The sequence below is a fragment of the Taudactylus pleione genome, unplaced genomic scaffold (genome assembly GCF_031769625.1).
Source record: "Taudactylus pleione unplaced genomic scaffold, aTauple2 ptg000076l, whole genome shotgun sequence".
Taxonomy (NCBI): Eukaryota; Metazoa; Chordata; class Amphibia; order Anura; family Myobatrachidae; genus Taudactylus; species Taudactylus pleione.
The window spans coordinates 449,331-466,480 of record NW_028284478.1 but is presented as its reverse complement, the minus strand read 5'-3'; the positions used below and the strand labels follow the sequence as shown (position 1 = coordinate 466,480).

General features: G+C 51.2%; 1 protein-coding gene across 1 annotated transcript in view; it reads left to right on the top strand.

Annotated features, from left to right (window-relative positions):
• The window catches only part of LOC148532444 (uncharacterized), a 301,272-nt gene that overhangs the window by 54,453 nt on the left and 229,669 nt on the right, over positions 1 to 17,150 (top strand). The gene's annotated exons all lie outside the window — the stretch shown is intronic.

Below are 17,150 nucleotides of genomic sequence, written 5' to 3'. Positions count from 1 at the left end.
CAGCATTCACAGCAGCGGGTGTGTAATACAGCCGTCACAGCAGCGACACCAGTCACAGCAGCGGGTGTATAATACAGCCGTCACAGCAGCGGGTGTATAATACAGCATTCTCAGCTGCGGGTGTATAATACAGCCATCACAGCAGCGGGTGTATAATACAGCATTCTCAGCTGCGGGTGTATAATACAGCCATCACAGCAGCGGGTGTATAATACAGCACTCACAGCAGCGGGTGTATAATACAGCACTCACAGCAGCGGGTGTATAATACAGCATTCACACAGCGGGTGTATAATACAGCAATCACAGCAGCCGGTGTATAATACAGCATTCTGAGCAGCCGGTGTATAATACAGCACTCACAGCAGCGGGTGTATAATACAGCATTCACACAGCGGGTGTATAATACAGCAATCACAGCAGCCGGTGTATAATACAGCATTCTGAGCAGCCGGTGTATAATACAGCATTCTGAGCAGCCGGTGTATAATACAGCAATCACAGCAGCAGCTGTGTAATACAGCATTCACAGCAGCGGGTGTGTAATACAGCAATCACAGCAGCTTGTGTGTAATACAGCCGTCACAGCAGCTTGTGTGTAATACAGCCGTCACAGCAGCGGGTGTGTAATACAGCCGTCACAGCAGCGGGTGTGTAATACGGCATTCACAGCAGAGGGTGTGTAATACGGCATTCACAGCAGCGGGTGTGTAATACGGCAGTCACAGCAGCGGTTGTGTAATACGGCAGTCACAGCAGCGGGTGTGTAATACGGCATTCACAGCAGCGGGTGTGTAATACGGCCGTCACAGCAGCGGGTGTGTAATACGGCCGTCACAGCAGCGGGTGTGTAATACGGCAGTCACAGCAGCGGGTGTGTAATACGGCAGTCACAGCAGCGGGTGTGTAATACGGCAGTCACAGCAGCGGGTGTATAATACAGCATTCGCAGCAATACAGCATTCACAGCAGCGGGTGTGTAATACAGCCATCACAGCAACGGGTGTGTAATACAGCCATCACAGCAGCGGGTGTGTAATACAGCATTCACAGCAGCGGGTGTGTAATACAGCAATCCCAGCAGCGGGTGTATAATACAGCATTCACAGCAGCGGGTGTATAATACAGCATTCACAGCAGCGGGTGTATAATACAGCAATCCCAGCAGCGGGTGTATAATACAGCATTCACAGCAGCGGGTGTATAATACAGCCGTCAGAGCAGCGGGTGTATAATACAGCCGTCAGAGCAGCGGGTGTATAATACAGCATTCACAGCAGCGGGTGTATAATACAGCATTCACAGCAATACAGCATTCACAGCAGCGGGTGTGTAATACAGCCATCACAGCAGTGGGTGTGTAATACAGCAATCACAGCAGCGGGTGTATAATACGGCAATCACAGCAGCGGGTGTATAATACGGCAGTCACAGCAGCGGTTTTATAATACGGCATTCACAGCAGCGGTTTTATAATACGGCATTCACAGCAGCGGGTGTATAATACGGCAAACACAGCAGCGGGTGTATAATACAGCCGTCAGAGCAGCGGGTGTATAATACAGCAGTCACAGCAGCGGGTGTATAATACAGCCATCACAGCAGCGGGTGTATAATACAGCCGTCACAGCAGCGGGTGTATAATACAGCATTCACAGCAATACAGCATTCACAGCAGCGGGTGTGTAATACAGCATTCACAGCAGCGGGTGTGTAATACAGCATTCACAGCAGCGGGTGTGTAATACAGCCGTCACAGCAGCGACACCAGTCACAGCAGCGGGTGTATAATACAGCCGTCAGAGCAGCGGGTGTATAATACAGCCGTCACAGCAGCGGGTGTATAATACAGCATTCACAGCAATACAGCATTCACAGCAGCGGGTGTGTAATACAGCAGTCACAGCAGCGGGTATATAATACAGCAATCACAGCAGCGGGTGTATAATACAGCCGTCAGAGCAGCGGGTGTATAATACAGCAATCACAGCAGCAGGTGTATAATACAGACGTCACAGCAGCGGGTGTATAATACAGCATTCACAGCAGCGGGTGTATAATACGGCCGTCACAGCAGCGGGTGTATAATACGGCCGTCACAGCAGCGGGTGTATAATACGGCCGTCAGAGCAGCGGGTGCGTATAATACAGCAGTCACAGCAGCGGGTGTATAATACAGCCGTCACAGCAGCGGGTGTATAATACAGCATTCACAGCAATACAGCATTCACAGCAGCGGGTGTGTAATACAGCAGTCACAGCAGCGGCTATATAATACAGCAATCACAGCAGCGGGTGTATAATACAGCCGTCAGAGCAGCGGGTGTATAATACAGCAATCACAGCAGCAGGTGTATAATACAGACGTCACAGCAGCGGGTGTATAATACAGCATTCACAGCAGCGGGTGTATAATACGGCCGTCACAGCAGCGGGTGTATAATACGGCCGTCACAGCAGCGGGTGTATAATACGGCCGTCAGAGCAGCGGGTGCGTATAATACAGCAGTCACAGCAGCGGGTGTATAATACAGCAATCACAGCAGCGGGTGTATAATACAGCATTCACAGCAATACAGCATTCACAGCAGCAGGTGTGTAATACAGCATTCACAGCAGCGGGTGTGTAATACAGCATTCACAGCAGCGGGTGTGTAATACAGCAATCACAGCAGCAGCTGTGTAATACAGCATTCACAGCAGCGGGTGTATAATACAGCCGTCACAGCAGCGGGTGTATAATACAGCCGTCACAGCAGCGGGTGTATAATACAGCCGTCACAGCAGCGGGTGTATAATACAGCCGTCACAGCAGCGGGTGTATAATACAGCATTCACAGCAGCGGGTGTATAATACAGCCATCACAGCAGCGGGTGTATAATACAGCCTTCACAGCAGCCGGTGTATAATACAGCCGTCACAGATGCCTGTGTATAATACAGCCGTCACAGCAGCGGGTGTATAATACAGCCGTCACAGCAGCGGGTGTATAATACAGCCGTCACAACAGGGGGTGTATAATACAACCTTCACAGCAGGGGGTGTATAATACAACCATCACAGCAGAGGGTGTATAATACAGCACTCACAGCAGCGGGTGTATAATACAGCACTCACAGCAGCGGGTGTATAATACAGCATTCACACAGCGGGTGTATAATACAGCAATCACAGCAGCCGGTGTTTAATACAGCATTCTGAGCAGCGGGTGTATAATACAGCAATCACAGCAGCAGCTGTGTAATACAGCATTCACAGCAGCGGGTGTGTAATACAGCAATCACAGCAGCGGCTGTGTAATACAGCCGTCACAGCAGCGGGTGTATAATACAGCATTCACACAGCGGGTGTATAATACAGCAATCACAGCAGCCGGTGTTTAATACAGCATTCTGAGCAGCGGGTGTATAATACAGCAATCACAGCAGCAGCTGTGTAATACAGCATTCACAGCAGCGGGTGTGTAATACAGCAATCACAGCAGCGGCTGTGTAATACAGCCGTCACAGCAGCGGGTGTGTAATACAGCCGTCACAGCTGCGGGTGTGTAATACAGCCGTCACAGCAGCGGGTGTGTAATACAGCCGTCACAGCAGCGGGTGTGTAATACGGCATTCACAGCAGCGGGTGTGTAATACGGCATTCACAGCAGCGGGTGTGCAATACAGCAATGACAGCAGCGGGTGTGCAATACAGCCGTCACAGCAGCGGGTGTGCAATACGGCCGTCACAGCAGCGGGTGTGCAATACGGCCGTCACAGCAGCGGGTGTGCAATACGGCCGTCACAGCAGCGGGTGTGCAATACGGCCGTCACAGCAGCGGGTGTGCAATACGGCCGTCACAGCAGCGGGTGTGCAATACGGCCGTCACAGCAGCGGGTGTGCAATACGGCCGTCACAGCAGCGGGTGTGCAATACGGCCGTCACAGCAGCGGGTGTGTAATACGGCCGTCAGAGCAGCGGGTGTGTAATACGGCCGTCAGAGCAGCGGGTGTGTAATACGGACGTCACAGCAGCGGGTGTGTAATACGGACGTCACAGCAGCGGGTGTGTAATATAGCATTCACAGCAATACAGCATTCACAGCAGCAGGTGTATAATACAGCATTCACAGCAGCGGGTGTGTAATACAGCATTCACAGCAGCGGGTGTGTAATACAGCATTCACAGCAGCGGGTGTGTAATACAGCCGTCACAGCAGCGACACCAGTCACAGCAGCGGGTGTATAATACAGCCGTCACAGCAGCGGGTGTATAATACAGCCGTCACAGCAGCGGGTGTATAATACAGCATTCTCAGCTGCGGGTGTATAATACAGCCATCACAGCAGCGGGTGTATAATACAGCATTCTCAGCTGCGGGTGTATAATACAGCCATCACAGCAGCGGGTGTATAATACAGCACTCACAGCAGCGGGTGTATAATACAGCACTCACAGCAGCGGGTGTATAATACAGCATTCACACAGCGGGTGTATAATACAGCAATCACAGCAGCCGGTGTATAATACAGCATTCTGAGCAGCGGGTGTATAATACAGCAATCACAGCAGCAGCTGTGTAATACAGCATTCACAGCAGCGGGTGTGTAATACAGCAATCACAGCAGCGGCTGTGTAATACAGCCGTCACAGCAGCGGGTGTATAATACAGCATTCACACAGCGGGTGTATAATACAGCAATCACAGCAGCCGGTGTTTAATACAGCATTCTGAGCAGCGGGTGTATAATACAGCAATCACAGCAGCAGCTGTGTAATACAGCATTCACAGCAGCGGGTGTGTAATACAGCAATCACAGCAGCGGCTGTGTAATACAGCCGTCACAGCAGCGGGTGTGTAATACAGCCGTCACAGCTGCGGGTGTGTAATACAGCCGTCACAGCAGCGGGTGTGTAATACAGCCGTCACAGCAGCGGGTGTGTAATACGGCATTCACATCAGCGGGTGTGTAATACGGCATTCACAGCAGCGGGTGTGTAATACGGCCGTCACAGCAGCGGTTGTGTAATACGGCCGTCACAGCAGCGGGTGTGTAATACTGCAGTCACAGCAGCGGGTGTGTAATACGGCCGTCACAGCAGCGGGTGTGTAATACGGCCGTCACAGCAGCGGGTGTGTAATACGGCAGTCACAGCAGCGGGTGTGTAATACGGCAGTCACAGCAGCGGGTGTGTAATACGGCAGTCACAGCAGCGGGTGTGTAATACAGACGTCGCAGCAGCGGGTGTATAATACAGCATTCGCAGCAATACAGCATTCACAGCAGCGGGTGTGTAATACAGCCATCACAGCAGCGGGTGTGTAATACAGCCATCACAGCAGCGGGTGTGTAATACAGCATTCACAGCAGCGGGTGTATAATACAGCAATCCCAGCAGCGGGTGTATAATACAGCATTCACAGCAGCGGGTGTATAATACAGCATTCACAGCAGCGGTTTTATAATACGGCATTCACAGCAGCGGTTTTATAATACGGCATTCACAGCAGCGGGTGTATAATACGGCAAACACAGCAGCGGGTGTATAATACAGCCGTCAGAGCAGCGGGTGTATAATACAGCCGTCAGAGCAGCGGGTGTATAATACAGCCGTCACAGCAGCGGGTGTATAATACAGCCGTCACAGCAGCGGGTGTATGATACAGCATTCACAGCAATACAGCATTCACAGCAGCGGGTGTGTAATACAGCATTCACAGCAGCGGGTGTGTAATACAGCATTCACAGCAGCGGGTGTGTAATACAGCCGTCACAGCAGCGACACCAGTCACAGCAGCGGGTGTATAATACAGCCGTCACAGCAGCGGGTGTATAATACAGCATTCACAGCAATACAGCATTCACAGCAGCGGGTGTGTAATACAGCAGTCACAGCAGCGGGTGTATAATACAGCCGTCAGAGCAGCGGGTGTATAATACAGCAATCACAGCAGCAGGTGTATAATACAGACGTCACAGCAGCGGGTGTATAATACAGCATTCACAGCAGCGGGTGTATAATACGGCCGTCACAGCAGCGGGTGTATAATACGGCCGTCACAGCAGCGGGTGTATAATACGGCCGTCAGAGCAGCGGGTGCGTATAATACAGCAGTCACAGCAGTGGGTGTATAATACAGCCGTCACAGCAGCGGGTGTATAATACAGCATTCACAGCAATACAGCATTCACAGCAGCGGGTGTGTAATACAGCAGTCACAGCAGCGGCTATATAATACAGCAATCCCAGCAGCGGGTGTATAATACAGCCGTCAGAGCAGCGGGTGTATAATACAGCCGTCAGAGCAGCGGGTGTATAATACAGAATTCACAGCAGCGGATGTATAATACAGCATTCACAGCAATACAGCATTCACAGCAGCGGGTGTGTAATACAGCCATCACAGCAGTGGGTGTGTAATACAGGAATCACAGCAGCGGGTGTATAATACGGCAATCACAGCAGCGGGTGTATAATACGGCAGTCACAGCAGCGGTTTTATAATACGGCATTCACAGCAGCGGTTTTATAATACGGCATTCACAGCAGCGGGTGTATAATACAGCCGTCACAGCAGCGGGTGTATAATACAGCCGTCACAGCAGCGGGTGTATAATACAGCATTCACAGCAGCGGGTGTATAATACAGCATTCACAGCAGCGGGTGTATAATACAGCCATCACAGCAGCGGGTGTATAATACAGCCTTCACAGCAGCCGGTGTATAATACAGCCGTCACAGATGCCTGTGTATAATACAGCCGTCACAGCAGCGGGTGTATAATACAGCCGTCACAGCAGCGGGTGTATAATACAGCCGTCACAACAGGGGGTGTATAATACAACCTTCACAGCAGGGGGTGTATAATACAACCATCACAGCAGAGGGTGTATAATACAGCACTCACAGCAGCGGGTGTATAATACAGCACTCACAGCAGCGGGTGTATAATACAGCATTCACACAGCGGGTGTATAATACAGCAATCACAGCAGCCGGTGTTTAATACAGCATTCTGAGCAGCGGGTGTATAATACAGCAATCACAGCAGCAGCTGTGTAATACAGCATTCACAGCAGCGGGTGTGTAATACAGCAATCACAGCAGCGGCTGTGTAATACAGCCGTCACAGCAGCGGGTGTATAATACAGCATTCACACAGCGGGTGTATAATACAGCAATCACAGCAGCCGGTGTTTAATACAGCATTCTGAGCAGCGGGTGTATAATACAGCAATCACAGCAGCAGCTGTGTAATACAGCATTCACAGCAGCGGGTGTGTAATACAGCAATCACAGCAGCGGCTGTGTAATACAGCCGTCACAGCAGCGGGTGTGTAATACAGCCGTCACAGCTGCGGGTGTGTAATACAGCCGTCACAGCAGCGGGTGTGTAATACAGCCGTCACAGCAGCGGGTGTGTAATACGGCATTCACAGCAGCGGGTGTGTAATACGGCATTCACAGCAGCGGGTGTGTAATACAGCAATGACAGCAGCGGGTGTGCAATACAGCCGTCACAGCAGCGGGTGTGCAATACGGCCGTCACAGCAGCGGGTGTGCAATACGGCCGTCACAGCAGCGGGTGTGCAATACGGCCGTCACAGCAGCGGGTGTGCAATACGGCCGTCACAGCAGCGGGTGTGCAATACGGCCGTCACAGCAGCGGGTGTGCAATACGGCCGTCACAGCAGCGGGTGTGCAATACGGCCGTCACAGCAGCGGGTGTGTAATACGGCCGTCAGAGCAGCGGGTGTGTAATACGGCCGTCAGAGCAGCGGGTGTGTAATACGGCCGTCAGAGCAGCGGGTGTGTAATACGGACGTCACAGCAGCGGGTGTGTAATACGGACGTCACAGCAGCGGGTGTGTAATATAGCATTCACAGCAATACAGCATTCACAGCAGCAGGTGTATAATACAGCATTCACAGCAGCGGGTGTGTAATACAGCATTCACAGCAGCGGGTGTGTAATACAGCATTCACAGCAGCGGGTGTGTAATACAGCCGTCACAGCAGCGACACCAGTCACAGCAGCGGGTGTATAATACAGCCGTCACAGCAGCGGGTGTATAATACAGCCGTCACAGCAGCGGGTGTATAATACAGCATTCTCAGCTGCGGGTGTATAATACAGCCATCACAGCAGCGGGTGTATAATACAGCATTCTCAGCTGCGGGTGTATAATACAGCCATCACAGCAGCGGGTGTATAATACAGCACTCACAGCAGCGGGTGTATAATACAGCACTCACAGCAGCGGGTGTATAATACAGCATTCACACAGCGGGTGTATAATACAGCAATCACAGCAGCCGGTGTATAATACAGCATTCTGAGCAGCGGGTGTATAATACAGCAATCACAGCAGCAGCTGTGTAATACAGCATTCACAGCAGCGGGTGTGTAATACAGCATTCACAGCAGCGGCTGTGTAATACAGCCGTCACAGCAGCGGGTGTATAATACAGCATTCACACAGCGGGTGTATAATACAGCAATCACAGCAGCCGGTGTTTAATACAGCATTCTGAGCAGCGGGTGTATAATACAGCAATCACAGCAGCAGCTGTGTAATACAGCATTCACAGCAGCGGGTGTGTAATACAGCAATCACAGCAGCGGCTGTGTAATACAGCCGTCACAGCAGCGGGTGTGTAATACAGCCGTCACAGCTGCGGGTGTGTAATACAGCCGTCACAGCAGCGGGTGTGTAATACAGCCGTCACAGCAGCGGGTGTGTAATACGGCATTCACATCAGCGGGTGTGTAATATGGCATTCACAGCAGCGGGTGTGTAATACGGCCGTCACAGCAGCGGGTGTGTAATACTGCAGTCACAGCAGCGGGTGTGTAATACGGCCGTCACAGCAGCGGGTGTGTAATACGGCCGTCACAGCAGCGGGTGTGTAATACGGCAGTCACAGCAGCGGGTGTGTAATACGGCAGTCACAGCAGCGGGTGTGTAATACGGCAGTCACAGCAGCGGGTGTGTAATACAGACGTCGCAGCAGCGGGTGTATAATACAGCATTCGCAGCAATACAGCATTCACAGCAGCGGGTGTGTAATACAGCCATCACAGCAGCGGGTGTGTAATACAGCCATCACAGCAGCGGGTGTGTAATACAGCATTCACAGCAGCGGGTGTGTAATACAGCAATCCCAGCAGCGGGTGTATAATACAGCATTCACAGCAGCGGGTGTATAATACAGCATTCACAGCAGCGGTTTTATAATACGGCATTCACAGCAGCGGTTTTATAATACGGCATTCACAGCAGCGGGTGTATAATACGGCAAACACAGCAGCGGGTGTATAATACAGCCGTCAGAGCAGCGGGTGTATAATACAGCCGTCACAGCAGCGGGTGTATAATACAGCCGTCACAGCAGCGGGTGTATAATACAGCCGTCACAGCAGCGGGTGTATAATACAGCATTCACAGCAATACAGCATTCACAGCAGCGGGTGTGTAATACAGCATTCACAGCAGCGGGTGTGTAATACAGCATTCACAGCAGCGGGTGTGTAATACAGCCGTCACAGCAGCGACACCAGTCACAGCAGCGGGTGTATAATACAGCCGTCACAGCAGCGGGTGTATAATACAGCATTCACAGCAATACAGCATTCACAGCAGCGGGTGTGTAATACAGCAGTCACAGCAGCGGGTGTATAATACAGCCGTCAGAGCAGCGGGTGTATAATACAGCAATCACAGCAGCAGGTGTATAATACAGACGTCACAGCAGCGGGTGTATAATACAGCATTCACAGCAGCGGGTGTATAATACGGCCGTCACAGCAGCGGGTGTATAATACGGCCGTCACAGCAGCGGGTGTATAATACGGCCGTCAGAGCAGCGGGTGCGTATAATACAGCAGTCACAGCAGCGGGTGTATAATACAGCCGTCACAGCAGCGGGTGTATAATACAGCATTCACAGCAATACAGCATTCACAGCAGCGGGTGTGTAATACAGCAGTCACAGCAGCGGCTATATAATACAGCAATCCCAGCAGCGGGTGTATAATACAGCCGTCAGAGCAGCGGGTGTATAATACAGCCGTCAGAGCAGCGGGTGTATAATACAGAATTCACAGCAGCGGATGTATAATACAGCATTCACAGCAATACAGCATTCACAGCAGCGGGTGTGTAATACAGCCATCACAGCAGTGGGTGTGTAATACAGCAATCACAGCAGCGGGTGTATAATACGGCAATCACAGCAGCGGGTGTATAATACGGCAGTCACAGCAGCGGTTTTATAATACGGCATTCACAGCAGCGGTTTTATAATACGGCATTCACAGCAGCGGGTGTATAATACGGCAAACACAGCAGCGGGTGTAGAATACAGCCGTCAGAGCAGCGGGTGTATAATACAGCAATCACAGCACCGGGTGTATAATACAGCCGTCACTGCAGCGGGTGTATAATACAGCCGTCACAGCAGCGGGTGTATAATACAGCATTCACAGCAATACAGCATTCACAGCAGCGGGTGTGTAATACAGCATTCACAGCAGCGGGTGTGTAATACAGCCGTCACCGCAGCGGGTGTGTAATACAGCCGTCACCGCAGCGGGTGTGTAATACAGCCGTCACCGCAGCGGGTGTACAATACAGCCGTCACAGCTGCGGGTGTACATTACAGCCGTCACAGCAGCGGGTGTATAATACAGCCGTCACAGCAGCGGGTGTATAATACGGCCGTCACAGCAGCGGGTGTATAATACGGCCGTCAGAGCAGCGGGTGTATAATACGGCCGTCAGAGCAGCGGGTGCGTACAATACAGCAATCACAGCAGCGGGTGTATAATACAGCCGTCACAGCAGCGGGTGTATAATACAGCCGTCACAGCAGCGGGTGTATAATACAGCATTCACAGCAATACAGCATTCACAGCAGCGGGTGTGTAATACAGCAGTCACAGCAGCGGGTATATAATACAGCAATCACAGCAGCGGGTGTATAATACAGCCGTCAGAGCAGCGGGTGTATAATACAGCAATCACAGCAGCGGGTGTATAATATAGACGTCACAGCAGCGGGTGTATAATACAGCATTCACAGCAATACAGCATTCACAGCAACAGGTGTGTAATACAGCATTCACAGCAGCGGGTGTTTAATACAGCATTCACAGCAGCGGGTGTGTAATACAGCAATCACAGCAGCGGCTATGTAATACAGCATTCACAGCAGCGGGTGTATAATACAGCCGTCACAGCAGCGGGTGTATAATACAGCCGTCACCGCAGCGGGTGTATAATACAGCCGTCACAGCTGCGGGTGTATAATACAGCCGTCACAGCAGCGGGTGTATAATACGGCCGTCACAGCAGCGGGTGTATAATACGGCCGTCACAGCAGCGGGTGTATAATTCGGCCGTCACAGCAGCGAGTGTATAATACGGCCGTCACAGCAGCGGGTGTATAATACGGCCGTCAGAGCAGCGGGTGTGTATAATACAGCAATCACAGCAGCGGGTGTATAATACAGACGTCACAGCAGCGGGTGTATAATACAGCATTCACAGCAATACAGCATTCACAGCAGCGGGTGTGTAATACAGCATTCACAGCAGCGGGTGTGTAATACAGCCATCACAGCAGCGGGTGTATAATACAGCATTCACAGCAGCGGGTGTATAATACAGCAATCACAGCAGCGGGTGTATAATACAGCATTCACAGCAGCGGGTGTATAATACAGCCGTCAGAGCAGCGGGTGTATAATACAGCCATCAGAGCAGCGGGTGTATAATACAGCATTCACAGCAGCGGGTGTATAATACAGCATTCACAGCAATACAGCATTCACAGCAGCGGGTGTGTAATACAGCAATCACAGCAGCGGGTGTATAATACGGCAGTCACAGCAGCGGTTGTATAATACGGCATTCACAGCAGCGGGTGTATAATACGGCAATCACAGCAGCGGGTGTATAATACAGCCGTCAGAGCAGCGGGTGTATAATACAGCAATCACAGCAGCAGGTGTATAATACAGACGTCACAGCAGCGGGTGTGTAATACGGACGTCACAGCAGCGGGTGTAAAATACAGCATTCACAGCAATACAGCATTCACAGCAGCAGGTGTATAATACAGCATTCACAGCAGCGGGTGTGTAATACAGCATTCACAGCAGCGGGTGTGTAATACAGCATTCACAGCAGCGGGTGTGTAATACAGCCGTCACAGCAGCGGGTGTGTAATACAGCCGTCACAGCAGCGGGTGTGTAATACAGCGTCACAGCAGCGGGTGTAAAATACAGCATTCACAGCAATACAGCATTCACAGCAGCAGGTGTATAATACAGCATTCACAGCAGCGGGTGTGTAATACAGCATTCACAGCAGCGGGTGTGTAATACAGCATTCACAGCAGCGGGTGTGTAATACAGCCGTCACAGCAGCGACACCTGTCACAGCAGCGGGTGTATAATACAGCCGTCACAGCAGCGGGTGTATAATACAGCCGTCACAGCAGCGGGTGTATAACACAGCATTCTCAGCTGCGGGTGTATAACACAGCCATCACAGCAGCGGGTGTATAACACAGCATTCTCAGCTGCGGGTGTATAACACAGCCGTCACAGCAGCGGGTGTATAACACAGCCGTCACAGCAGCGGGTGTATAATACAGCCGTCACAGCAGCGGGTGTATAATACAGCCGTCACAGCTGCGGGTGTATAATACAGCCGTCACAGCAGCGGGTGTATAATACAGCATTCACAGCAGCGGGTGTATAATACAGCCGTCACAGCAGCGGGTGTATAATACAGCCTTCACAGCAGCGGGTGTATTGTACAGCCTTCACAGCAGCGGGTGTATAGTACAGCCGTCACAGCAGCGGGTGTATAGTACAGCCGTCACAGCTGCGGGTGTATAGTACAGCCGTCACAGCAGCGGGTGTATAGTACAGCATTCACAGCAGCGGGTGTATAGTACAGCCATCACAGCAGCGGGTGTATAATACAGCCATCACAGCAGCGGGTGTATAATACAGCCTTCACAGCAGCGGGTGTATAATACAGCCTTCACAGCAGCGGGTGTATAATACAGCCTTCACAGCAGCGGGTGTATAATACAGCCATCACAACAGGGGGTGTATAATACAGCCATCACAGCAGGGGGTGTATAACACAGCACTCACAGCAGCGGGTGTATAACACAGCATTCTCAGCTGCGGGTGTATAACACAGCCATCACAGCAGCGGGTGTATAACACAGCATTCTCAGCTGCGGGTGTATAACACAGCCGTCACAGCAGCGGGTGTATAAGACAGCCGTCACAGCAGCGGGTGTATAAGACAGCCGTCACAGCAGCGGGTGTATAATACAGCCGTCACAGCTGCGGGTGTATAATACAGCCGTCACAGCAGCCGGTGTATAATACAGCCGTCACAGCAGCGGGTGTATAATACAGCATTCACAGCAGCGGGTGTATAATACAGCCGTCACAGCAGCGGGTGTATAATACAGCCTTCACAGCAGCGGGTGTATAATACAGCCGTCACAGCAGCGGGTGTATAATACAGCCGTCACAGCTGCGGGTGTATAATACAGCATTCACAGCAGCGGGTGTATAATACAGCCATCACAGCAGCGGGTGTATAATACAGCCATCACAGCAGCGGGTGTATAATACAGCCTTCACAGCAGCCGGTGTATAATACAGCCGTCACAGCTGCCGGTGTATAATACAGCCGTCACAGCAGCCGGTGTATAATACAGCATTCACAGCAGCGGGTGTATAATACAGCATTCACAGCAGCGGGTGTATAATACAGCCATCACAACAGGGGGTGTATAATACAACCATCACAGCAGAGGGTGTATAATACAGCACTCACAGCAGCGGGTGTATAATACAGCACTCACAGCAGCGGGTGTATAATACAGCCATCACAGCAGCGGGTGTATAATACAGCATTCTGAGCAGCGGGTGTATAATACAGCAATCACAGCAGCGGGTGTGTAATAGAGCAATCACAGCAGCAGCTATGTAATACAGCATTCACAGCAGCGGGTGTATAATACAGCCGTCACCGCAGCGGGTGTATAATACAGCCGTCACCGCAGCGGGTGTATAATACAGCCGTCACAGCTGCGGGTGTATAATACAGCCGTCACAGCAGCGGGTGTATAATACAGCCGTCACAGCAGCGGGTGTATAATACGGCCGTCACAGCAGCGGGTGTATAATACGGCCGTCACAGCAGCGAGTGTATAATACGGCCGTCACAGCAGCGGGTGTATAATATGGCCGTCAGAGCAGCGGGTGTGTATAATACAGCAATCACAGCAGCGGGTGTATAATACAGACGTCACAGCAGCGGGTGTATAATACAGCATTCACAGCAATACAGCATTCACAGCAGCGGGTGTGTAATACAGCATTCACAGCAGCGGGTGTATAATACAGCCATCACAGCAGCGGGTGTATAATACAGCATTCACAGCAGCGGATGTATAATACAGCAATCACAGCAGCGGGTGTATAATACAGCATTCACAGCAGCGGGTGTATAATACAGCCGTCAGAGCAGCGGGTGTATAATACAGCCGTCAGAGCAGCAGGTGTATAATACAGCATTCACAGCAGCGGGTTTATAATACAGCAATACAGCATTCACAGCAGCGGGTGTGTAATACAGCAATCACAGCAGCGGGTGTATAATACGGCAGTCACAGCAGTGGTTGTATAATACGGCATTCACAGAAGCGAGTGTATAATTCGGCAATCACAGCAGCGGGTGTATAATACAGCCGTCAGAGCAGCGGGTGTATAATACAGCAATCACAGCACCAGGTGTATAATACAGACGTCACAGCAGCGGGTGTATAATACAGCCATCACAGCAGCGGGTGTATAATACAGCATTCACAGCAATACAGCATTCACAGCAGCAGGTGTATAATACAGCATTCACAGCAGCGGGTGTGTAATACAGCATTCACAGCAGCGGGTGTGTAATACTGCATTCACAGCAACGGGTGTGTAATACAGCCGTCACAGCAACGACACCAGTCACAGCAGCGGGTGTATAATACAGCATTCACAGCAGCGGGTGTATAATACAGCATTCACAGCAGCGGGTGTGTAATACAGCATTCACAGCAGCGGGTGTGTAATACAGCAATGACAGCAGCGGGTGTGTAATACAGCCGTCACAGCAGCGGGTGTGTAATACGGCCGTCACAGCTGCGGGTGTGTAATACGGCCGTCACAGCAGCGGGTGTGTAATACGGCCGTCACAGCAGCGGGTGTGTAATACGGCCGTCACAGCAGCGGGTGTGTAATACGGCCGTCACAGCAGCGGGTGTGTAATACAGCAATCACAGCAGCGGGTGTGTAATACAGCCGTCACAGCAGCGGGTGTATAATACAGCCGTCACAGCAGCGGGTGTATAATACAGCATTCACAGCAATACAGCATTCACAGCAGCGGGTGTGTAATACAGCATTCACAGCAGCGGGTGTGTAATACAGCATTCACAGCAGCGGGTGTGTAATACAGCCGTCAGAGCAGCGACACCAGTCACAGCAGCGGGTGTATAATACAGCCGTCACAGCAGCGGGTGTATAATACAGCTGCCACAGCAGCGGGTGTATAATACAGCATTCTCAGATGCGTGTGTATAATACAGCCATCACAGCAGCGGGTGTATAACACAGCATTCTCAGCTGCGGGTGTATAACACAGCCATCACAGCAGCGGGTGTATAACACAGCCGTCACAGCAGCGGGTGTATAATACAGCCGTCACAGCAGCGGGTGTATAATACAGCCGTCACAGCAGCGGGTGTATAATACAGCCGTCACTGCAGCGGGTGTATAATACAGCATTCACAGCAGCGGGTGTATAATACAGCCGTCACAGCAGCGGGTGTATAATACAGCATTCACAGCAGCGGGTGTATTATACAGCATTCACAGCAGCGGGTGTATAATACAGCCGTCACAGCAGCGGGTGTATAATACAGCCGTCACAGCAGCGGGTGTATAATACAGCCGTCACAGCTGCGGGTGTATAATATAGCAGTCACAGCAGCGGGTGTATAATACAGCATTCACAGCAGCGGGTGTATAATACAGCATTCACAGCAGCGGGTGTATAATACAGCATTCACACAGCGGGTGTATAATACAGCATTCACAGCAGCCGGTGTATAATACAGCCGTCACAGCTGCGGGTGTGTAATACAGCCGTCACAGCAGCGGGTGTGTAATACGGCATTCACAGCAGCGGGTGTGTAATACGGCATTCACAGCAGCGGGTGTGTAATACGGCCGTCACAGCAGCGGTTGTGTAATACGGCCGTCACAGCAGCGGGTGTGTAATACGGCCGTCACAGCAGCGGGTGTGTAATACGGCCGTCACAGCAGCGGGTGTGTAATACGGCAGTCACAGCAGCGGGTGTGTAATACGGCAGTCACAGCAGCGGGTGTGTAATACGGCAGTCACAGCAGCGGGTGTGTAATACGGCAGTCACAGCAGCGGGTGTGTAATACAGACGTCGCAGCAGCGGGTGTGTAATACAGCATTCGCAGCAATACAGCATTCACAGCAGCGGGTGTGTAATACAGCCATCACAGCAGCGGGTGTGTAATACAGCCATCACAGCAGTGGGTGTATAATACAGCATTCACAGCAGCGGGTGTATAATACAGCAATCCCAGCAGCGGGTGTATAATACAGCAATCCCAGCAGCGGGTGTATAATACAGCCGTCAGAGCAGCGGGTGTATAATACAGCTGTCAGACCAGCGGGTGTATAATACAGCATTCACAGCAGCGGATGTATAATACAGCATTCACAGCAATACAGCATTCACAGCAGCGGGTGTGTAATACAGCCATCACAGCAGTGGGTGTGTAATACAGCAATCACAGCAGCGGGTGTATAATACGGCAATCACAGCAGCGGGTGTATAATACGGCAGTCACAGCAGCGGTTTTATAATACGGCATTCACAGCAGCGGTTTTATAATACGGCATTCACAGCAGCGGGTGTATAATACGGCAAACACAGCAGCGGGTGTATAATACAGCCGTCAGAGCAGCGGGTGTATAATACAGCAATCACAGCAGCGGGTGTATAATACAGCCGTCACAGCAGCGGGTGTATAATACAGC